Source organism: Engystomops pustulosus, chromosome 1 (assembly GCF_040894005.1).
Source record: "Engystomops pustulosus chromosome 1, aEngPut4.maternal, whole genome shotgun sequence".
Classification (NCBI taxonomy): domain Eukaryota; kingdom Metazoa; phylum Chordata; class Amphibia; order Anura; family Leptodactylidae; genus Engystomops; species Engystomops pustulosus.
In genome coordinates, this window is record NC_092411.1 from 141,622,810 (window position 1) to 141,647,596 (window position 24,787).

The 24,787-nt window shown below is 40.6% G+C and overlaps 1 protein-coding gene across 5 annotated transcripts in view; it reads right to left on the reverse strand.

Annotated features, from left to right (window-relative positions):
- Positions 1–24,787, reverse strand: part of FRMPD1 (FERM and PDZ domain containing 1) — a 100,718-nt gene that overhangs the window by 70,491 nt on the left and 5,440 nt on the right. The window contains exon 2 of one of the 5 annotated variants that reach the window (XM_072154921.1): positions 6,085–6,152. The exons of 3 other annotated variants lie outside the window; for them this stretch is intronic. The gene's annotated coding sequence lies outside the window, so the exon portion shown is untranslated. Of the gene's footprint in view, positions 1–6,051; positions 6,153–24,787 lie in introns of all 5 variants that reach the window. One more of the 5 variants, XM_072154922.1, reaches the window with a different exon arrangement.

The window sequence follows — 24,787 nt, forward strand, 5'->3', positions numbered from 1 at the left end:
AACAGTAATGTAATTAGGCAAATCGCCTCTCCTCAGCTGTTGTAATGCATTTCAAACGCAATGAAAACGCAGGCAAAACGCACCGTGTGAACGCGCCCAACGATGTTACTAAAGTAAGCAGCTCCTAGTGCTAAGACAGATGCAGCGGTGCTATACTGACAGCGTTACAGGAAACCTCTGATAACACTAACAAACACCGCTGCGCTGTACCCTAGAAACGCCAGACCGCTCTCAAAGGGGTCCGACGTATTCATGAGGGGGCGGTCCCTCTTCCCCTGACTGCCCCGCTCGTTCCATAGGCGGGCGGTGACTGCCGCGTGTCATGCAGCAGTCACCGCCCACAATCCCACCCCCTCATGAATTCGCCACTTTGAGAGCGGTCCGGCATTTGTAGTGTACAGCGCGGCAGTGTTAGTTAGCGTTATCAGAGGTTTCTGTGTAACACCGCTGCGTTTGGTTTAGCACTAGGAGCTGATTACTTTAGTGACATCTAGTGCCGAATTTCTGGGTGACAGGTCCTCTTTAAGGTGTCGTTTTTGTGGTATGAGATGACACTTACATTAATACCATTTTGGGGACATCTTATTGAGCGGGTGCATGTCACAATAATTCAGTGCATCCGCCACAGTGTGTGTTATTTGTGTCTTCCAGGACCGTGCATGCTGTGGACTACTTCGGATTCGAAGGATTACGTCGATGACCAACATTTCTAACAAATAAAATGGTCAACGAGGGTGTGTCTGCGTTCTTTGTTCAATTAAACTTATATTTGTTAAAAACGGTGTGATTTATTTTTTTGTGACACTCTTCATAGTTTGCCATAGTAGTAGTGCCGGCTAGATGACGGTGCTCATTACTAAGGGCTGGCCGTAGTGTTTGTCTTAATTTTTTTGGCAAATTCACACTAACGCCCATACCATTACCCTGGTACCCACCGCCACCAGGGGTGCCGGAAAGAGCCGGGTACAAACCAGTACCTGACCGTCTATAGATGGTCAGGTAGTGGGGCGGCTGCAGGCTGTTATTGTTGCGCTGGAATAGCCCCCTAACAGTGGGCTATCCCAGCTCAGTAATAGCAGGCTGCTGCTGCTCTTTTGTATCTGGCTGATTTGAACAATAGGGGGCACCCCATTCTGTTTTTCCAGCCTGGGAGCCCCCTTTTAAGGGGGGAACCCACGCATATTTTTGTCAAAAACTTGAAGAAAAAACAGCATGGGGTGCCCCCTATTGTTCAAATCAGCCAGCTACAAAAAAGCAGCAGCAGCCTGCCATTACTGTGCTGGGATAGCCCACTGTTAGGGGGCTATTCCAGCGCAACAATAACAGCCTGCAGCCGCTCCACTACCTGACCATCTATAGACGGTCAGGTACTGGTTTGTACCCGGCTCTTCCCGGCACCCCTGGTGGCGGTGGGTACCAGGGTAATGGTATGGGCGTTAGTGGGAATTTGCCAAAAAAATTAAGACAAACACTAAGGCCAGCCCTTAGTAATGAGCACCGTCATCTAGCCGGCACCACTACTATGGCAAACTATGAAGAGTGTCGCAAAAAAATAAATCACACCGTTTTTAACAAATATAAGTTTAATTGAACAAAGAATGCAGACACACCCTCGTTGACCATTTTATTTGTTATAATGTCGGTCATCGATGTAATCCTTCGAATCCGAAGTAGTCCACAGCAGGTACGGTCCTGGAAGACACAAATAACACAAACACACAAAAAATGGCACGCAACCATGGGGGGGCATGCTCGTTGTCTAAGGGGGGCATGCTCGTTGTCTAGGGGGGGCATGCTCGTTGTCTAGGGGGGGACATGCTCGTTGTCTGGGGGGGACATACTCGTTGTCTAGGGGGGGACATGCTTGTTATCTAGGGGGGGGGCATGCTCGTTGTCTAGGGGGGGACATGCTCGCTGTCTAGGGGGGGACACGCTCGTTGTCTAGGGGGAGTGGAATATGCCCCCCAATTATATACATAAATATACATTGGTGCCAGTGGGGTTAATCAGCATATAAACTCACCGGCCACATTATTAGGTACACCATGCTAGTAACGGGTTGGACCCCCTTTTGCCTTCAGAACTGCCTCAATTTTCCGTGGCATAGATTCAACAAGGTGCTGGAAGCCTTCCTCAGAGATTTTGGTCCATATTGACATGATGGCATCACACAGTTGCCGCAGATTTGTCGGCTGCACATCCATGATGCGAATCTCCCGTTCCACCACATCCCAAAGATGCTCTATTGGATTGAGATCTGGTGACTGTGGAGGCCATTTGAGTACAGTGAACTCATTGTCATGTTCAAGAAACCAGTCTGACATAATTCCAGCTTTATGACATGACGCATTATCCTGCTAAAAGTAGCCATCAGATGTTGGGTACATTGTGGTCATAAAGGGATGGACATGGTCAGCAACAATACTCAGGTAGGCTGTGGTGTTGCAACGATGCTCAATTGGTACCAAGGGGCCCAAAGAGTGCCAAGAAAATATTCCCCACACCATGACACCACTACCACCAGCCTGAACCGTTGATACAAGGCAGGATGGATCCATGCTTTCATGTTGTTGACGCCAAATTCTGACCCTACCATCAAGACTCATCAGACCAGGCAACGTTTTTCCAATCTTCTACTGTCCAATTTCGATGAGCTTGTGCAAATTGTATCCTCAGTTTCCTGTTCTTAGCTGAAAGGAGTGGCACCCGGTGTGGTCTTCTGCTGCTGTAGCCCATCTGCCTCAAAGTTCAACGTACTGTGCATTCAGAGATGCTCTTCTGCCTACCTTGGTTGTAACGGGTGGCAATTTGAGTCACTGTTGCCTTTCTATCAGCTCGAACCAGTCTGCCCATTCTCCTCTGACCTCTGGCATCAACAAGGCATTTCCGCCGACACAGAACTGCCTCTCACTGGATGTTTTTTCTTTTTCGGACCATTCTCTGTAAACCCTAGAGATGGTTGTGCATGAAAATCCCAGTAGATCAGCAGTTTCTGAAATACTCAGACCAGCCCTTCTGGCACCAACAACCATGCCACGTTCAAATGCACTCAAATCACCTTTCTTCCCCATACTGATGCTCGGTTTGAACTGCAGGAGATTGTCTTGACCATGTCTACATGCCTAAATGCATGTCATGTGATTGGCTGATTACAAATTAAGTGTTAACGAGCAGTTGGACAGGTGTACCTAATAAAGTGGACGGTGAGTGTATATATATAAATATATATATATGTATTTATATATATATATATATATATACATTGGTGTCAGTGGATGCGTTGGAGGTATGAGCAGTGGCGTGGCCAGGGGGTGTGGTTAGGGGGCATGGCTAGGCCGCCATTTTGTCCCTCTTTCTCCTCCGCAAAAGTTGGGAGGTGTGGTATTGTGCTGGTTGTCGGGGGAATCTGTATCCACTGCCTTACGGAAAGGGTGCCTTTTTATCAGGTTTGCTCTTATTCCTTATTTGCTTTACTGTTTGAGGTACTTTATCCTGTGCTGCACCTTTTATACTAGTGCCTGATATCTATGATTGTACTATGTACTTCCCTGAGGTGGTGTATGCTTTTTGAAAATAAAGTCTTTTTAAAAAAAACAAGAAAAAGAAAAAAATAAGAAATTATATGATCCAAACAAGCATCACTATTTCTAAAATCTACTACAAACAGTCCCATGAAACTATCCCATATACATTTACTTTATTCTAATTTTATGGGCACATATGTCTTCACTACCATTTTCTAACTCATGGATCGCTCTCTCACAGTCCACTTCTCTACTCACCAATGTAGTTTGCCCCTCTCTCTCCCGTCTGCCCCTTTTGTTAGTTTTTGTTCTCTACCCCACTAGGATCTTACCCCTTACGCCATTCCATTTAGGTACAAGGTATCCATAGAAAATATCCTTTACCCCCATGGAAAGTCAGCCCAGTGCTCTAAAAACCCAAACTCTTCTGCTATACACCTACCGTATATACTTGAGTATAAGCTGATCCGAGTATAAGCCGAGACCCCTAATTTTACCACCAAAAACTGGGAAAACCTATTGACTCGAGTATAAGCCGAGGATGGGAAATGCATTGGTCACAGACCCCCCCTAGTATGTAGCCAGCAAGCCCCAGTAGTATATAGCCTGCCCCCTGTAGTATACAGCCAGCCCAGCCTGCCGCCTGTAGTATACAGCCACCCCAGCCTGCCCCCTGTAGTATACATCCAGCCTAGCCTGCCCCCTGTAGTATGCAGCCAGTCCAGCATGCTCCCAGTAGTATACAGCCAGCCCAGCTTGCCCCCAGTAGTATACAGCCAGCCCAGCCTGCCCACTGTAGTATACAGCCAGCCCAGCATGCCCCCAGTAGTATACAGCCAGCCCAGCATGCCCCCAGTAGTATACAGCCAGCCCAGCCTGCCCCCTGTAGTATACAGCCAGCCCAGCCTGCCCCCTGTAGTATACAGCCAGCCCAGCCTGCCCCCAGTAGTAAAGGGCCAGCCCAGCATGGCCCCAGTAGTATACAGCCAGCCCAACACTAAAAAAAAAAAACTTATATATTAACCCTCTGGCCGATGCGCAGCGCGGCTCCCCGATGTCAGCACGGCTCCTCTTCTGGCGCATAGTATGACGTCAGCAACGGCCGCGTCATTGTATGCGTCTGCCGGCCGAGAGGAAACATGCGCCCTGCAGGATGTTACCGAAGAAATAAGACAGGCGCGGAAGCCAGAAGAGTAGCAGCGCTGACATCGGGCGGGGAGCAGCGCTGCGCATCGGGGGCCGCCAGAGAGTGAGTATAAAAGTTTTGTATTGCTGTATTGACTCGTGTATAAGACGAGGTGAGGATTTTAAGCACATTTTTTTGTGCTGAAAAACTCGTCTTATAAGGTAGATAAAAATGCACGTGAGGCATGCATTTAACCCCCTGATCTCCTGCTCTCTTCTCTTGGTTGTGCATGGCACAGGCAGTATTCCATAATTTTAGCATTATGGTTGCCTCTTGAAGATTTCACTATTTGTGAAATGTTTTACCCATCAGCAAACTGACACATTCACCAAAAGTGTTTCATTTATAGAATTACATTACAAAGCAGATAGTTTAGACTGCAATAAAGGAAATGTACAGTCTATAGTTTGATAAGCTAGCCTAAATCAAACTCAACATGATCAGTAAATCATGAAAATCTAGATTGCTGTAAAGGCTCAGTAACATTCTTGACAAACATAGCACTTCACATATTAGACTAAGAGAAGCCAGCCAGTTATTGAAGGCATTTAGAAACACTGTTTTGCTACTTGAGCAGTAGCTAATGCACTGTGGTAATCCAAATGGGTGAAGATTCATTAAATATGCATGTTATACTGTACTGTCATTCATCTTGCTCCTGTATATTGTACTTCATAAGTAAGAATAAAATGATCTCAGCATTTGAGAAAAAAGGTTATGATATATTTCAGTTGGCTCTTGACTGATTTACATTACAATGGCACTAGGATGTAAATTTCATGTTCAATAGATATTGAAAAAATGTATAAAAATGAACAGCAGCAAACTAAAAGTTGTTTGAAACAACACACATGTTTACCAAATAAGGTTATTTTGTCCTAAATTCTTCCATGCACCGGACTTCAGATTGTGCTGTAGCGCTGTGTGCATAGGAGTTTACAGCTGGTATTTTTAAAATATTGATGGAAATATGAGAACCATTTGCCAGAGCTGGAGAATGAGGACTTTCCACATTTATAAATAACCTGGCTCTGGTCCAATACCGCCTTCCTTATTCTAATGATGTAAAGAATCAATATGTGACTTTGCTGAATTGCTGGATGTAACCAAAGTTCCTCTCTAAATTTTATATATAATATGATAAAATCCTGCATGGCTACCTTAACATGCCACAGAATGGTATTTATAAAATGTAAAAAAAATTGTATCCATGAAAAAACAGAAAGGATACTTAAATAATAACAGGTAGTTAGAAGGTCTTCACATTTGGAATAGGTTAAAGCAACTGTAAAAAACACCATAAGACAAATTATACTAAGCCATTATTTAAAGGAAACCTACCATTTGATTTGATGCATTATGAAGTAAACATACCTTGAGAATGCTGTAGCTACACTGATGCAGGATCATATCTTGGTTAATCCCAGAGCTGAGTGGTTTTGCTGAAAAAAACAATTATAACATTCAGGACCTTGGGAAAGTTGGGTCAGGCTGGCTGCCTAGATAAGCACATTACACAGAGCTAGTTATTACAAATGGAGGTTAGTCAAGACATGACTAATCAACCTGAGCTGGATCACTCATACACAGCAGCAGGGGGATGGTGCAGCAATTGATTACTCTGCCTTTAGGCACATCCCAGGGATTAAATCATCCTCTCCTGCAGAGAATAACTCATGTGCTAGGTGAAGAGCTGAAGCAGCCATAGAAGCGACAGAGCTTCAGTATCGTAATGTTATATCTGTTTTATCAGCAAAACCACTCAGCACAGGCATTAAATAAGACATGATCCAACATCAGTGTAGCTACAGCATTCTCAAGGTATGTTTGCTTCATAATGCATCAAATCCAATGGTAGGGTTTTTTTTTTTAACAAAACCTGTTCCAAAATGAAGAAGCAGTGAGTTAAAAAAATAAGTACACTCTCGTTGCTTCCATAGTGGGACCTACTCTTCTCTTGACTAATCTCAAAGATAGAAAGACCTTGGTAATTGTTGCTGCCCATCTGGGAAATGCTATAAAGTAATTTTTCAAACAAACAATTTGAAGTCAAATAGTCTACAGTGAGAAAAGTTATTTACAAGTGGATTACAAATTGCAAAAAATAATATAATACTGACAGGGAAAAAAACTAAACTAAAAAGTATGTTGGAACGGATTTCCAGAGAAAGTGTTTTATTTTTAAGGTTTGATTCACACAACAGCAGTATTAATGAAGCTAATGACCAACTTCCAGGTTTATGCTTAGGGTCGTATCATATCTCCATTCATATACACTGAAAGTTAGAGACGCACATAATTTAATCTGGCACTGAAACCCTCCAGCAGCAGGTTATCCAGACGAAAACCAAAGGGGTGACTCCACCAACCACAGTTCCAAGTCTTCTAGAATATTGCATCTTTACAACCTCACAAACCCATTCAAGTCCCCCAAGAAGGCATGTTGCCCTCAAAACACAAATGCAAGAGAGGACAGGATAATATAGAGAATCTCCATGGGTAATAATTTCAACATTGCAGCTGGAGTTTAGCACTGCAGAGGTTAAGGGATTGACTGAAAGCCCACTCTGCAGTGACAAAACCATTAGCAGAAAGACAAAACTCACTTTTGCTGAGGAGCACGTTGTGTGTAGAGAAGAAGTGATCACAGTTCATTGCAGGGATGAAAACAAGTTTATTTATTTAGATCTAATGGGAGATATTACGTTTGTCTACAAACAGGGACAAGACTGAACTCAAAGTGTGTAAAGAAGTCAGTGAAAGGAGGTGAAGAAAGTTTCATGTTTTGGGGAATGTACTCTGCAGCAGGAGTTGGACCTCTCATACAGTTACATGGCAGTTTGAATGAAAATGTGTATCAGAACATTCTTTAATGACACCTGGATCCCTCCTTGTGTTCATTACTCAGCCAACAATTTTCACGCAGGACAATGTTCCCTGTCACACAGTAAAACGGGTAAAGCAGTTCCTTGAAACAGAAAACATTGCAACAATGAAATGGCCATCCCAGAGTCCTGACCTAAACCCAATAGGAAACCTTTGGAAAATCTATGGTGACAAAGTCATGGCCTAGAAACCCACAATAGTCACAGAACTGTGGAAGAGACTGGAAGAAGAGTGGACCAAAATCACACCAGAGCAGTGTAAGAGACTAGTGATGTCTTTTGACCGGAGATCTGCTAAAGTCATTCAAAGCAAAAGCTTGTACACTCCCTACTGATTGGTGACTCTTGTAAACTTCAGAACCTGTTCTCTAATTATGATCAGCACGTTTTTTTGCGAAATAAGGTGATTATTTTGGTAATTTTGACATGGTGTACCCCTTACAAAAATTGTTTAAATGTTGATCAATGTAGAAAAACTCAATTACATTGTTCTGTAATGTTGATCTCCAGTGTAAAAGAGCTGTAAAAGTAGTTCCTTAAAAATTAATGATTCTAATTGTCCATACACATGCCTCTGATGTGACACTGAGGCGTTGTGCAGCATTTTATTCCACTCAGAGAAAAAAACTCAAAACCTGGCATACATGCCTTGCAGCACATTTATTGCTTTAGAATCTTTGTGCCTGGTCCAGTAAGAGAGGGCATGGATTATCAGAAAGGGGACTGAATCTGTGAGAAAGGAGTGTGGTGTAGAATGTAGAACTACAAAAATGTGTCAAAATTTTGGTCCATTTTTTGGCCAGAAAGTAGTTTTAATATATGAGAAATGTATGCTAGTTTTATCAAAAATCTGGCACGCCTTTAGAATGTCTAGTCTAATTTTACAGTGTCTAAATATTAGGTAGTATGATTAGTAAATCTGTGGGCAGTTTAAATTTGGTGTGCCCTCAAAATAACCTCAGCACCTCAATTTGGTGTGCCCTCAATAACCTCATTAATATCTAAGATGCTGGCAACAAAAGTGAGTTCTTCCCTCTGAAAATTACCAAATTGTGCCTAAATTGTCTCAAACTCTCTTTGACATGGAGTTCCCTGGAGTTCCCTAGAGCTTCACAGGTTGCCAATGGAGTTCTCTTCCACTCCTCCATGACAGAATCACAGAGCTTGTGGATGTTAGAGAAGTTTGGATCTGATATTTTTTGAGAACAAGGATTACAAAAAATATGCAATTTAGACACATTCATCCCTGGCCATATGTTCTCAGTTTGTGTATTATGTATTAAGTATTATGTGTAACAACATGTGACCATGTAAAGATATAATTACTTGGGATAACATAACAAAAATTAAAATACCAATGCTAAGTGCATGGCATGTTCCAGACAGATTGTGCTGGGTGTCCTGGCTAGCTATGAGTACATTACACTCATAACTTGGCTCTAGACTAAAGAGTTGAGATGACCGGTCGACGTGGTGTTCATTCTCTAACGCTCCTGTCAACAGTTGTACCTTCTCACCCTCTTGATGGAATATCTGTTCAGCAGCCAAATATAACGTGATATAGAGCGCATTGCATTCATTCACTTTCACGCCATAACTGAATCGTTAAAGGAATGCTTTGCCTACAGAAAATGTGACTGGCTTCTATTATGGTCATTTACCGCCTTCGGCCCATTTTTTTTAATTCTTAATCCATAATGTTGCATGGATTATATTTTAATATGAGCTTACACAGTAAATAAAATTGTAAAATGCTTGGACCTGTAACACACTGTGGAGAGTGTTTCTTTCTTTGTAATTGTTTGAATTCTATATTAATATTTTAATGCCATTTTTTTAAATAATTAACAAACTGTAATGGGCCATTACAAAAAAACAAGACTCTGAAGACTAGACACAACACACTCCCTGTGTAGGATGTCTGACAGAAGTGGAGGTGGCCGTGGGTGGAGATGGGTAAGTTTATTTCTTTCTGAAAAAGGGAGAAACAATTTAACAGTGGCACTGAAAAAAGAATGTGACACTAATGAAAGGAGTACTATTCAGGAGGACATTAGAGGTGGAACAAATTAAATACTATGAAGGTACTATGAAGTTTGAATTGTAAGTTTGAATTATTAAAATGTCTGAGGAGTAAACTAACAAATATGGTAAGGTATGACCTAGTGGTATATATAATGAAGTAGTATTGTTAAAGTAGTTCAAATATAATAATAATAATACTCCTTATTTGTCCCCAAGGGGAAATTCGATTACTCCATATAAATTAAATAAATATAAAATAATTGACTAAAGGAAGTCTACAATCAAATCAAGGATGGATAAAACAGGGACACTTACTCATAGATCTAACAACTACAACTACAGCATTAAAAAGATTCAAGAGACCAATCAGAGAAAGTTACACACAGCAATTACAATTATTTGTGAAAACTCAATCAATCAAACAGAGTGAAAGAGAGTAGAGGTCCACATTAAAATATGCTAATAAGCCAGAAGGCCTCTGGGGGGTGTTACCTGAGCCCCTCTGTGCCGTTACACTATTAGACCCTCTCCCCTGCATTCACCCACTCAACCTGATGTAATCTCACTGTAGCAGAGAAATTTCAGCACACAGTGAGAGGGGGAAGGGCTCCTTGCACATCCCCGGGAGCCTCTTGGGCTATTTAGCATAATTTTATATATATAAGATTATACATAATACCTCATAATGCATGTCAGAGCACATGAAAATCATGACATCTAAGGAACTGCCCAAGGAAGACAAAATTTGGCTAGGTACAGATCTGGCCAATTTTACTATAGAATTTCTGCAGCATTCAAGGTTCCTAAGAGCACAGTTGCCTCCATAAACCTTGAATGAAAAGTTTGACATGACTACAACTCTTCTTCAACTTCACTGTACAGCCAAACTAAGCAATCATAGGAGAAGAGCCATGGTTAGAGACGTCAAGAAGAATCCCAATATTACTGTGGCTGAGCTCGATATGTAGTAAGGAGATGAGAGAAATTTTCACAAAGTCAACTATCACTGCAGCCCTCCACCTGTCAGGGCTTTACGGCAGAGTGTGCCCACGGAAGCCTCTCTACAGTGCAAGCCATATGAAAGCTGCATACAGTTTGCAAAAAACACATGAAGGACTCCAAGACAATGAGAAATAAGATTTTCTGGTCTGAAGAGACGAAGATTGAACCTTTAGGTGATAATTCTAAGCGGTATGTGTGGAGAAAAACAGATACTGCTCATCACTTGCCAAATACAATCCCAACAGTGAAACATGGTGGTGGCGGAATCATGCTATGGGAGTGTTTTTAGGGGCAGGACGACTGGTTGCAATTAAAGGAAAGATGGATGCGGACAGAAATACCCTGGGTGAAAACCTCTTCCAGAGTGCTCTGGACCTCAGACTGGGCCGGAGGTTAGCCTTCCAACAAGAGTTGGAACCTAAACACACAGCAAAAATAACAAAGCAGTGTCTTCAGAACAACTCTGTGACCATTCTTGAATGGCCCCGTACTAAACCCAATTGAGAATCTTTGGAGAGACTTGAAAATGGATGTTCAACAATGTTCACCCTCCAATCTGAGGGAATTGGAGAGGATCTGCAAGGAAGAGTGGCAGAGGATCCCCAGATCCAGGTGTGAAAAACTTCTTCCCAGGAAGACTCATGGCTGCACTAGCTCAAAAGGCTTTTAGTCAATACTAGATCAGCTGCATAGTGTACATTTATTCTTTTTATTTTATCCATTGGCTGCAATTAAACAAAGAGTAAAAAATGTAAAGGAGTCTGAATACTTTCTGTACCAACAGCATATACTGTACAGTTATGGCCAAAAGTTTTGAGAATGACACAAATATAATATTTTGCTTTATGGCAAGGTGCTCCAACATGCTGGAAAAGGCATTGTGGAATACCAAACTGTTCTGGTACCATTCTTTATTCATGGATGTGTTTTTAGGCAAGACTGTGAGAGAGACGATTCTCTTTGCTGAGAAGCAACCCCACACATGAATGGTTGCAGGATGCTTTACAGTTGGCATGAGACAAGACTGGTGGTATCACTCACCTCTTCTTCTCTAAACAAGCTGTTTTCCAGATGTTCCAAACAATCAGAGAGGCGATTCATAATAGAAAATGACTTTACCCCAGTCCTCAGCAGTCCCCTAAGTTTTGCAAAATATCAGTCTGTCCCTGATGTTTTTTCTGGATAGAAGTAGCTTCTTTGCTGCCCTCCTTGACACCAGGCCATGCTCCAAGAGTCTCCACCTCACAGTGCATGCAGATGCACTCACACCTGCCTGCTGCCAATCCTGAGTAAGCTCTGCACTGCTGGTGCATTCCTGGCGCTTGCTTGTCCTTCTTGGGCACCCTGGAGCCTTTTTGGCAACAATGGAACCTCTCTCCTTGAATTCCTTGATGATGTGATAGATTGTTGACTGAGGTGCAATCATTGTAGCTGCGATACTCTTCCCTGTTAGGCCAGTTTTGTGCAGTGCAATGATGACAGCACCATGGTTAACAGAAGAGAAACAATGATGCCAAGCACCAGCCTCCTTTTAAAGTGTCCAGTGGTGTGATTCTTACTTAATCATGACAGATTAATCTCCAGCCCTGTCCTCATCAACACCCACACCTGTGGTAATGGAGCAATCACTGAAACGATGTTACCTGCTCCTTTTAAGGCAGGCCTGCAATGAAGTTGAAATGTGTTTTGGGGGAAAAAGTTCATTTTCTAGGCAAATATTGACTTTGCAATTAATTGCTGTTAAGCTGATCACTCTTTATAACATTCTGGAATATATGCAAGTTGCCATTATAAAACATTATGCAGTAGACTTTGTAAAAATTAACATTTGTATCATTCTCAAAACTTTTGGCCATGACTGTATGTGTGTGTAAATGTATGGATGTATACATACTGTTTGTGTATATTCTTTATTAGTTTATATATACTGTATGTATGTGTAAGATATAGGTTTTCAGGCCCCTTAGGGTAAATTAACCTTAGGTTGTCTGATTGATCCTACCATATACTGCCATACTTGACCCAAGGCTGCATTGGAGACAGATCTCCATAGAAACGCAGCCGCCATGTGACATACTAATACGCCACACACAGGTAAGGGATTATTTCAGCCCTGTGTTATTGAGTCATTTTGTTTTGTGTTGGGTTTTTTTATGGGTACATAACAGCAGTTTGGAGGTTCACAATAAAGATACATCCTATTTTGCCTGGAAGGGTATTGAGAAGGTTTCCAGACCACCAAGAGGGGGTGATCATACTAAAAAGTTACAAAATAGAGAAACTTATTGGATCTTTCTTCTAAAAAAGTAGATATCCATCTAGTCTGAATTTGAAGAGAGATTTTGTTATTAGAACCTTGTTCACACCATTTTATTAGTCTGAAACAGACTGGTTCAAATTTGAGGTGAGATTTAATCCTGTGTTATTAGAACTCTTTTCACACTGTTTCCTTGTACTCTGAATCAGACTGAAATAGTCTGGTTTGATTTTGAGGTGAGAATTAATCCTTAGCTATTAGCACCCTGTTCATACTATCTTCTTTCAGTCTGAAACAAACAAATAGATTGGTTGGAATTTGATATGAGATCTAATCCTTGGCTATTAAAACCCTGTTCACACCTTTCCCTTGTTAGTCGGAAACAGACTGGTTTGAAATTTAGGTAAGACTCAATCCTTTGCTACTTGCACCTTGCCCACACCATTCCCTTGTAGCCTAAAACAGACTGGCTTAAATTTGAGGTGAGATTTAATATTTTTCTATTAAAACCCTGTTCACACCGTTCCCTTGTTGTCTGAAATAGTAACGAATACAACACTATGTTCTTTAGGATTTAATACTGCCTCTAAACATGTAATTTCTTCCAGACTCTCCTGTTAATGTGTTTTTATTTTATGTATATGTTGTTTTATGATTTGTTTGCTTAAATGTTTATAGCAATATTACTAGTAACGTAGAGGGTGGGGATTGCTGACCTATGATGTCACATGGTCACACAGACAGGTGTTACATGATGTCACCTGTCTGTGTGATTAGGAACAACTGATATAAAGCTTTTCACTGCTTGTACAAACATGCTACCATGACTAAGCCCCCCGGGACGAAACGTGTTGGTGTTGCTTTGTCCTGAAGTGATGGTACATGTACCTTTTTAAATGGAATCAATAAACTGCAAGTGATTTTACTTATCCCATGGACATATTACTACATTTATGAGAAATTATATTCCCACAGGAACATTTTTTTTAACAATATCAAATTGAAGAAATGTATATAAATGGCAGATAAATAAAACAGAATGTGAATGCCCAGACGAGAATACCCCTTTAATTCCATAACCACCTTCATGCCATTGTTACTATGGACTACAGTATCTAACTTCCCAGGATCAGAGTTTCTGCCAATGGTTCTAAAAGAGCACACTATTCTCCCTGCTATTTCTGATAGTCTGAGGGTGTCGATAAAAGAGTACAGCTAATGATGGAATATGTCGATGGGTATACTGTATATTCAAAGTAATCAAAACTTTTGTTTACACAACCTATAAGTTGACGTCAACAAGACTAAATGCAGCCAAAGTGCTTTGTGCACAGATCAGCTAGTTTTGTGACTCTTCGCTACATTCTACACAGCTTTAATCTTAAATACTGAATAATAGAGCAGTTAAACATCTCATGAGACTCCTTTCCTCAAAAGTATTAGTTACAAGAAAATTGATCAATAATAGTCAATGTTTTCTTTTATATGTTACTAACATTCCCTCTCACTTCCAGGTATTACATTATGCATTATCTTGAAGAAGATATAAAAAAAATATAGACATTTTGGCTGTTTAGCTTTTTCCTTTTTTGATTTTTAGAAACCATTTTGCAAGTGAAATAATAAGACCTATGTATCTCACCGAAACTCACTGCTACTATTATGTTGCTTCAGGTCCTCTTACAGTATGTGTACTTCCTGCATCAGCAATTATCTGTTTTCAAAAACATTATTTTAAAAAAACTTTTTTTTTTTTTTTTTTTACATTTAAAGAGCTCTGTGATGGCTTGTTTTCTCCGTAACCATTTGCACTTCATAGTGATGGTATTTAATATTCCCTACCGTGTACTGGGAAGATTGAAAAAAATTCCAAATGCAGTGAAAATGGTGAAAAAACGCATTTGCGCCTTTTTCTTGTGGGCTTGGATTTTACGGCTTTCACTATGCGCCACAAATGACAGGTCTAGTTTATTCTTTAGGTGCGATCACTCTTATTCTTTTTGGTGCGATCACTGGGATAACAAATTTGTATAGATTTCATACAATTACAAAAATTAAAACCTCCTGTACAATTTTTTTTAAAATTTGGCCATCTTCTGGCACTAATAACTTTTTCATACTTTGGTAGATGGAGTTGTATGTCATGTAATTTTTTGCTCACTTTTTAAAGTATTTTTTATATTTTTCAAAATGGCAAAAAAGTGCCATTTTCGACTTCGGGCACTATTTTCCATTACAGGGTTAAATGCAGTGAAAAAACTTTATTAGATTTTGATAGATTGGGCATTTTGGGACGCAGAGATACCCAATGTGTTTATGATTCTTACTGTTTATTTATATTAATATGAGTTCTAGGGAAAGAAGGATGATTTGAATTTTTAGGTTTTTTTTAATTTACTGTAATTTATAACATTTATATAAAATTTTGTGTTGAAAAGTGGCAAAAAAATTGTGACTTTTTGGCACTATTTTCTGTTACAGGGTTCACCAAGGGAATAATTGGTTTTATGTTTTAATAGAGCTGGACTTTTGGGATGCGGCGACACCTAACATGCCAGTACTGTTCACAGATATTTGCCGCAATATGCAGCAAACGCATCAAACACCCAGGCTGTATGGAGAGGGCTCGGCCTGGGAGCCATACCCTCTTGCGGCCACCAAAATAGGTTTCCTATGAAAAGTCAATAATAGATTTTCCATGCTATGATCTGACCAGCTATGCATCCAGACATTGACTACATTTGCCTCTCATGACAAAATTCTTGGATAAATATCCAGAAAATATGACTTCTTCCAAGAAAGAAAAGCTGTATTACATTTATGGTTGTACATACATTAGGTGACTAGGAAACAGCAGTGCATTGCTTTCTGTACACTTAAAGGAAACCTGTCACCTGGAGACTCATTTTTAGCACTCCCCCAGTCCCAACAGAGCATAGTACATACGCTGTCAAAGTGTTTTTGTATAAAAAAACTGGTTTTACAGAAAAAAAGATATGTTATATTGTACCTTTCATTAGCATCTGTTGTGTGACTAGGCAGTTGCCTAATGGGAGGGGCCGGAAAGGAGCAGTTCCCCCCTCCCTTGGGAAACATGTGACCTTTTCAAATATATGAAAAAGTCCCCTCACTCAGGATTGGCTGTAGAGGAGCAGGAGGCGTCGCTAAGCCAAGTGATGGGTGTTTTCATATATTTGAAAAGGTCACATGGAGTAGCTGTTCTCCAAGGGTGGGGGGGACTGCTCCTTTCCAGACCCTCCCATTTGGCAACTGCCTAGTCACACAGCACATGCTAATAAAAGGTACAATATTACATATCTTTTTTTCTGTAAAACCAATTTTTAATACAAAAACACTTTGGCCGTGTATGTACTATGCTCTGTGGGGACTGGAGCAGTGCTAAAAATGGGTCTCCTGGTGACAGATTCCCTTTAATGTCAATGGAAGCTGTAGAGTGAATGTTAGCAGTGGAGTAAAAAGCTCTATGGTGACATCATGGGAATTAGAGATAAAAGTGTGTGAGATTTTTTATTGTTTTCTACAGTAGGCTACAGCTAGCACTTGCACGTTTGATATCAGGATATTATTCCAGATTTCAAAATGAAGGGAGGAACAAATCCTATCTGACAGAAGATGGCCCTAATCATGCATATTTGGGTAACCATGTATATTATATGACAGGAAAAAACTAGCTTGTCTGCTCAACTATGCTGCCAGCTATGCTGCCAACGCTTGCTAAACTTATATCTAAAACAGAAGCATACATTGGGGCCATAGTCCAAATAGTGAGCATGGGAACTCAAAAAGAACTGGACTGAGAAGATAAAAGTGGTGGATAATCTCAAAATGCAATCAATGGTGAAGAAAAACTTCACAACATCCATCAGAGTGAAAGACACTTTCCTTGAAGTAGGTGTACAAGTTTCTAAGTCTTCTCTTTATGGTAAACTTAATTAGAACAAATACACAAGGTCAGCAAAGTTTACGAACAGCTAAGACGAGAAGAGGAAAATATGTAGAAGGCTTGGAATGCTCATAATCCAAAGCACACCTCACTATCTGTAAAACATGGTGGAGATAGAGTGAAGGCATCAGCATGCATGGCTACCAATGGCCCAGTGTTTATTAATGATATATCAGAAAACAGAAAAAAACTGATGAATTCTGAAGCGTAGAGGGATAATTTAAAGAGGACCTGTCACCCCGGAAAACCCACCCACCGACTGTGCCCCCCATGATCCTCCCCCAGCCCCTTTTTCCCTAGCCATTTAAAAGGTCGGATCGTGTATCTGGTGTGCTGGCAGTCGGCGGTATTCATTAGGGGGCGTGCTGACACACCCCCAGCACGCCCTTGCCAGCGGTCACATTGTAGGAGAAGCCGGCAGCATCGCATCGCTGCCGGCTCTCCGCGGTGTGGCCGCACTGCAATAACAGCGGCTGCGGCCACAGCCTGGACTCACATTGCCGGCCGGCCGCAGTCGCACTGTCAGTGGCCAAGCCGGGCTTATTTACAGCGTCGTGGAGAGCCGGCAGCGATGCGATGCTGCCGGCTTCTCCTACAATGTGACCGCTGGCAGGGGCCAAAGCACCCAGCGGACCAAATCTAGACAGCACATGCACAAAAAGCTCAAGCCTCTATTCCAGTCGTACCAAGTCTCGCTTTTATGTTTAGAGTGGAGAGGTGGACACAATCATGAGACGCTGAGACAAAGTTCTGGACCAAGAGATTTAGGATCCAGCTAAAGCAATATCTTCAGCGATCGGTATTGTATGCCAAGATATTATTTTATTTACACTATATGTATGACTCCCATTACATTCTTCAGAAACAATATCTGCTCTATATTATATCCCAAAGTGGTAATGTACAATGCTTCCAGACTTGATTGTGCAGTCTTTAGCTACAAAGGATTCTCTAAACAGTATTAGAAAATGAACATTTCATGCATCGTAACATTAATTTGTCCAATTACATTTGATCCTCTGAAATAAGTTAATGAACCTCTGATTTCCTCAAAATACTCTTTTGGGACTGATCTCCTGAAGTCTATATAACGTATATGTGAGGACAGAGTATATGGCTCTACACTGTAAAAACCTCTAGAATTAATTCAGCCTCAGGTTCTTTACATGGCATCAAGACTCCATAAACAGAAAACAGTCCAAGGACAAGGGGAAGGTGCGAAACCGACGGTCTGGCGAGTAATGTCTAGCGTGCTGAATGCAGAGTTTTATGAAGTGCAAGTTTTTAATGAAAAAAATGTGCGTAGACTACAATAAAGGTCACTATTTTGTACTCTACGAGATGTGTACACATCTCAGTAGCCAATAGTTTTGGGTTATGATCAGCCATTATAAATATAATAGTGATAAGACTATTGGCTCATTTACAGGCGGTCCCCAACTTAAAGGAAACCTACCACTTGTAGTGGCAGGTTTCCGATGGAAATACCGGGCACCAGCTTAGGGTGAGCTGGTGCCGGAGCTTATTTTAGTTAGTGTTTTAAACCGCGTTATCGCGATTTAAAACACTTTTTAAACGTTATAGCCGGCGCAGGCAGGTACGCGCTTGGCGCTTACCGTGCACGCGGCTCTCATTCACTTCCTATGTAGCCGCGCGCACGGTAAGCGCCGAGCGTGTACCTGCCTGCGCCGGCTATACAGTTTAAAAAGTGTTTTAAACCGCGATACCGCGGTTTAAAACACTAACTAAAATGAGCTCCGGCACCAGCTCACCCTGAGCTGGTGCCCGGTATTGCCATCGGAAACCTGCCACTACAAGTGGTAGGTTTCCTTTAAGAACACCTGACTTACACACAACCCCTAGTTACAATCGGACCTCTGGATTTTGGCAATTTACTGTACTTTAGCCTTGGGCTACAATAATCAGCTATAACAGTTATCACAGGTGTCTGTAATGAAGCTTTATTGTTAATCCTGGTTCTTATGACAACCCAACATTTAAAAAAAAAATAATAAAGTATACAGTTCCGACTTACATACAAATTCAACTTAAGAACAAACCTGCAGAACCTATCTTGTATTTAACCTGGGGACTGCCTGTGCCTACTTTTTCTGGACATGGTTAGGCATAGTTCTGCTATGTCGTTTTTTATCATTATTCATCAGATAAAGCTACAATAGTTAAGGCCTGCATAGCGAATAGTCTTTACTCAAAGCAGCAGAAGTCACAGTCCTTCCAGTGGTTACTGTGAGATGGTCACAAAAATCGTTTGTTACCAACATTTTGGGAGTCCAAAGTTGAGAACACCAATGCAAATTTTATGAAAGCATTCTGCATAATAGGGTGCAAACAAATCTGATCTATTTGTAGTATTGTGATTTTTATTATCCAAAATACTTGTTGATCATGATATGTAAAATGATTCATAGATGTATCCAATGTTATGGACGTCTAGAATGCAAAACATAACAGCCACATTTACACTAAGTACCGTAATTGAAACCATGGACCTTAGACTGATAGCTGTGCCTGGAAATGATTAAAAACATGTTGGGAACCCAGTTGATATTATCATTAAGAAGAAAGGAGAGTTCACTGTGGTTTTCACTGTGCGCTAATTGCTAGGACTAAAGCAGATTATACATTTTACAGGATCAGCGGTGCAGCATTAGCACTTTCTGCATGTTGTTGACAGCACAGGAACATCTATTTTTAATTTGCTCCAGAAAAACATTTCTACCTGCATCATTTAAAAGTCAGTGAAAGCTGCGTGTGGTACTGAAGGGCTTCAAACATACCAGATCATTTAACAATTTGGTTATTTTGTTTTCTGTATAAATAAATTACCATTTTAATTATTTTAATGAAAACAGGACTAATGGTCCTTACTTACACCGGCAGATAAATTCCCACTTATCATATGGTAGGGCTAATGACGGTCATTTACTTTTTTTTATATATTGCAATGATAATAAGGCTTTTATCTAAACGAGTGTTTATCCCAATACAGTTTCAATACAATTACATGAGAGAATGTGCTACAGACAAATAGTGATGTTTTTTTTAAAGGGAAACTGTCACCACATTTTCACATTTTACATCTGGTGACCAGTTCCCATAGTGCCTGAACATCCTTCTTTTAGCTAAAAACTATTTCCCTCACATCCCCATGAATCAACTTTTTTTTACATTACCTGGCATCACAGGTGGCGTGTCCTGCACAAACAGCCCCTCCCATCTACTCCTCCTTATGTCTCATGCCTCTACTAAGCTTTCAGCACTTAATGTCATGTTACCAGGGTGATGCCATCTGAGATCCTTTAACCCAGTTATGTTTGCGGTATCTATACTATGTACGTATCTGATCACATGAAATCACAGCAGCCTCTATAGACCTCTGCCCCTCCCCATCCTCCATGGAGGCTGCTGTGATTTCATGTGATCACATACAATGCCCAATTATGTAACATATCTCTCTCAACATTCTACACAGCAGTATATCCTAGCAATAAGAGCTCTTAATCGGGAACAAGGAGTCAGGACAGTGCAATTAAAATTTATTAACAGGGCTCACTTAATGTTTCATTGGACTCACAGCAGTTGAGTTGCATATAAGTTTACAAACTGTTTTTTTAAGATTGCAGCCATGGAAAATAGCCATTTAGGGATAAGGGCAATGTTTTTAATCATAGTTATTAGAATTTCTTTTGAGTGGGCTAATTTAAAGAGAACCTTGTCAGCAGAAAATGACCTAATAAACCACTACCAGTATGTTGGCAAGCAGCAAAACACCTTCCAGATTGTATTTCTCTTGCCACCCAGTGTGGTGGCATCATCCAATTATCACTATTAAAGTGAGATGTAAATTGGTTAAAGTCAAGGGGCAGAGATTTTAACACTGAAGTTAAGATTTTTCTTCCTCAGTGTAATTGATGGTCCTGAATCCAGAGACATCACTAACCAGATCTCCTGAAGTCTGATGCATGATGTCAATCACAGAGGAGGAAGCACTCAGAGCTCCCCATCTTGAATTCAGTGTTAAACTCTCTACACTGCCTCAAAGTTGATTTTCAGGATAATGCCATCACACTGGACTATGCATGAAACAAAAATTTGAAGGTTACATTGTTTAACAATATGCTGGTAGTGGTTTATTAGGGCTCCCCATCTTGACTTCAGTGTTAAACTCTCTACACTGCCTCAAAGTTGATTTTCAGGATAATGCCATCACACTGGACTATGCATGAAACAAAAATTTGAAGGTTACATTGTTTAACAATATGCTGGTAGTGGTTTATTAGGGCAATTTCTGATGAAAAGTTCCCTTTAAATGGCAGGTTCTTTGTAAAGGATGCTTTCAATAAAGAAATCAAGATATGTCGTTCACATGCTTACATAGAGCAGTGATCAGGAACAAACTTATATGAATGATTGTTCAAGATTGAGCCCAGGCCCTTTCACTTAACTGAAACCAAACTGGTAACGTGACAGATGGACATGGCATCACAAGCCTGTAAAGCATAAGTAGCACTTACTACTGGAGTGTAGAAACTGCTTCCACTGCTTCTAGCAGTGGAATTGGAGTGTTCAGTGAGTTGTTTTTTATTTTATGGCATTTTTGTGAAGAAAATTAAAATATTTCTCAAACAACCCTTTGAAGTGCATTTGCCCCAAAATAACAAAAAATCCCCTTCTATTAGTAAATCTATTTAGTTAATTATGATTGTGAAACTTTTCTGGTGTTTGCACACCATGTTGAAAAGTGGCTGCATAAAGTATATTGGATGGTATATTGGATGTATCTTTTGGGTTAAATTCTAATGGTAAATTCTTTAATTGAATCTTTGGGTTCTATCAGTTTAGTGTCAACATTCCAAAATGTGCATGAGCTTTTACGTGGGTAGGGCTTGGTTCATACAGGGAGTTTTAAATAAGTGCAGCAAATACTACTTGACAAAGAACTTGTTCAAAGTTCAAATGGTGTTGCAAGGTTGCTATTATTTCTCGAGGACAATAATTTGCATCCTATCTGTTGGTCCCTGGAATTCTCTTATTTTTCTTTACAGTAAATACCATTTCATATATCAGACAAACTTATTATTTGTATGCATGTAGGGAAAATCACAAATGCTGTATTTACCATTTAGAAATGATAAGGATAATTATGGTTAATACCACAAGTAATTATGATAATAGTTAACCTCTCTGCAAGTCATAAACTTGACAGGAAACATTGATAGCTTTATGTTTGCAACATTTTAGACCTGGTGGCGATAAATTCCTGCTCAGTAAAAGTAATTTTATCTTTCCTTTAATTTATTACAAGTGACAATAAGTTGAGAGTTCACCTTTGGTGAACATATACTTGTGCCTAGGGCACCACACTGCATTTTATCCTTCTCTGCCTGAAAATATGCAAAATTACTTGTGATTTTATCTACTAGTCACATGCATATAATAAAATGATGTAAAGGCACATTCTTCATAAGCATTTTTGACCACTAGGCCAGCTGAAAAAAAATGTGCAGCCGCTGGAAACTCACCTGTATGTTGGTCCAATCCCACAGACTGCATAGATTGCACAGGGCAGGAGTCTTTGTATCGTGTAGAAATATGATGCAAGAACTCCCTGTCTGCTTGGAGAACTGCAGGATTGGCACTGTAAGAATTGCTGCCATTCAACCAGCAGAATTGTATGATGCAAGGACTTCCACCATGTGTGCAGTCTGTGGGATTGGATCAACATACTGGTCTGTTTCCACAAACTGAAGCCACCCTTACATCAATGCAACCAGAGTGTCTAATTGAGCATTCAGAAAGTGAATTGCACTTGGCTGTCATTGCTGCAAAGCCTTGCAAATCACAGAATCCACTAGAACCACTGAATAAAAATAAACTCTGTGCATATATATTTATAGTTTTTGACCATGTTTAGGAGACTTGGTACTTCTAAGAAGTGTGTTATTACAGAAGAGTTGGTGGCCTCCAGGGGTGGATTAAGACTGGCATGGGCCCTAGTCTGTATTGACATAATAGCTTCTACAAGTCTGGAATCACTTCCTGCATCAGGCTTCTTGAGGAATTGATCATGTGTCCCTTCTGCCTGCTAATCTGCGGTTTCAGGACCTTAGGAGGAAATGGTTCATGTATAGCATGAGAGCTATACAGCACGAACAGATGTACAAGGATTTCATGGGTCAAGTTAGTATAAAATTTGGTCGGTGGTTTGGGTGGCCATGGGCCCACTAGAAGGCTTGGGCATAGGCTACCGCCCAAGCTGCCTGTATTTTGTGTCGCATGAAAACCGAAATCCGATCGCATGCGACACAATCCCCTGCTAAATACCTGTCCCAGCTGCGTGATCCCCGAAAAGGTCAGAAAACCCGTCGGAAATATGATCCGCGGACCCTTAGTTAATAAGCCCCTATGTGTTTTCAGAAGCAGGGCTGCCCTGTTGGCATTCCAAAGAAATAAGAAAAAGAACTAGAGGAGATGTTAAAAGCAAGTTGATTTTATCATACAAAGTCTATTTTGACAAGTGTTGAAAGCAGATGTGCTTTTGGAATTTGCCACTTTTCATTTCGGCCTACTTACGCTAGATTCATCAAGTGAATTTAGATGTGATTCAGGAGTCCTGATTTTTCAAAAAGTTGGAAATTTAGGCTTAAATTCACCCCAGACCCTCCTAGCGTAGAGAAAGCTTGGATCACCATAAAGTCTCAAATCCAGTGAAAACATTAATTCATCATATGCCACATTTATTAGGCAATTAGTAAGAGAAAAATAATAATACACTACTGTAAATGTATGCCAAAGGTTGAATCTAACCTAAACACATATCAAAACGAATACTATGCCAGAGACCCAAAACTACCCTCACAATTATGAATATATCACAGTACTTAGAACTAGAACGTTACACTGTATTTTAAAAATAAGTTAATAACCTTTATTGATTACATTATTTGATAAAACGTATATGTATAAAAGGATGGCTACAGGACAGACACAAGAATTAAACAGACCAGGTAACACGGTATACAGGAAGTCAGTAATACATTGTAAAGGGCAATACAATAACATCCATATAGATATGCAACAGCAATATATAAACCCATCCAACTCACAGTTGTTCTACCCGGACAGCACATATAAAAACTTTGTAGTGTGTATTAGGCATACGTAATGTGCGTCTGGGAGGAGGATAACCTGTAAACCACAATTACCTGGTGTTTGAGCCCCCAATGCACGTTTCCACCCGCTGGTCTTTCCCAAGGGCTAATGCCACTAACTAGTTTCCAGGTACATATGCCAGCTCTGACCAATGAACAACCCAAAAAATTTACGATTTAGCGACATTCACCTGTGTTTGTGGCGCATGGTTGATCGCATGTAGCCTCATCATCGGCGGGGCTGGGCCAGTGACATCAATGAGGCGGTACCTAAGTCTGCATCACATGACAGTACCGACACATCCCCCCCCCCCCCCTGCTCGAGGAATGCAGAACAGCGGCAGACCAAGCATGCGCGCCACAGTAAGATGTCATACAGGTTAATACACAGCACTTGTATAGCAAGGATTTGTCAGACTATCCACAGTGCAGCTTATTGTTAGACAGCTTATTTAGACATGTATAATTGTCATTAGCTATGATACTATTATGGCGATTGATGTACCATAAAATAATGCACATTTGGCATTTTTTTCCAGCTGCCCAGTACACAGCATGGGATAATAAATAATGCCACGGAGAAGTAAAAATTGTTACGCACAAAATAAACCCTCACGCAGCTATGTACACGGAAAAATGAAATTTTGAAGGTGGAGAGTGAGAAATGAGCAAAAAAAACTTGCGTCCTTAAGGGGTTAATTTCCAATTTAATATTTTTCTCACAGAAAAACCTTTGGTCCTGTGGTGGTTTTAAGCCAAAACACATAGCAGT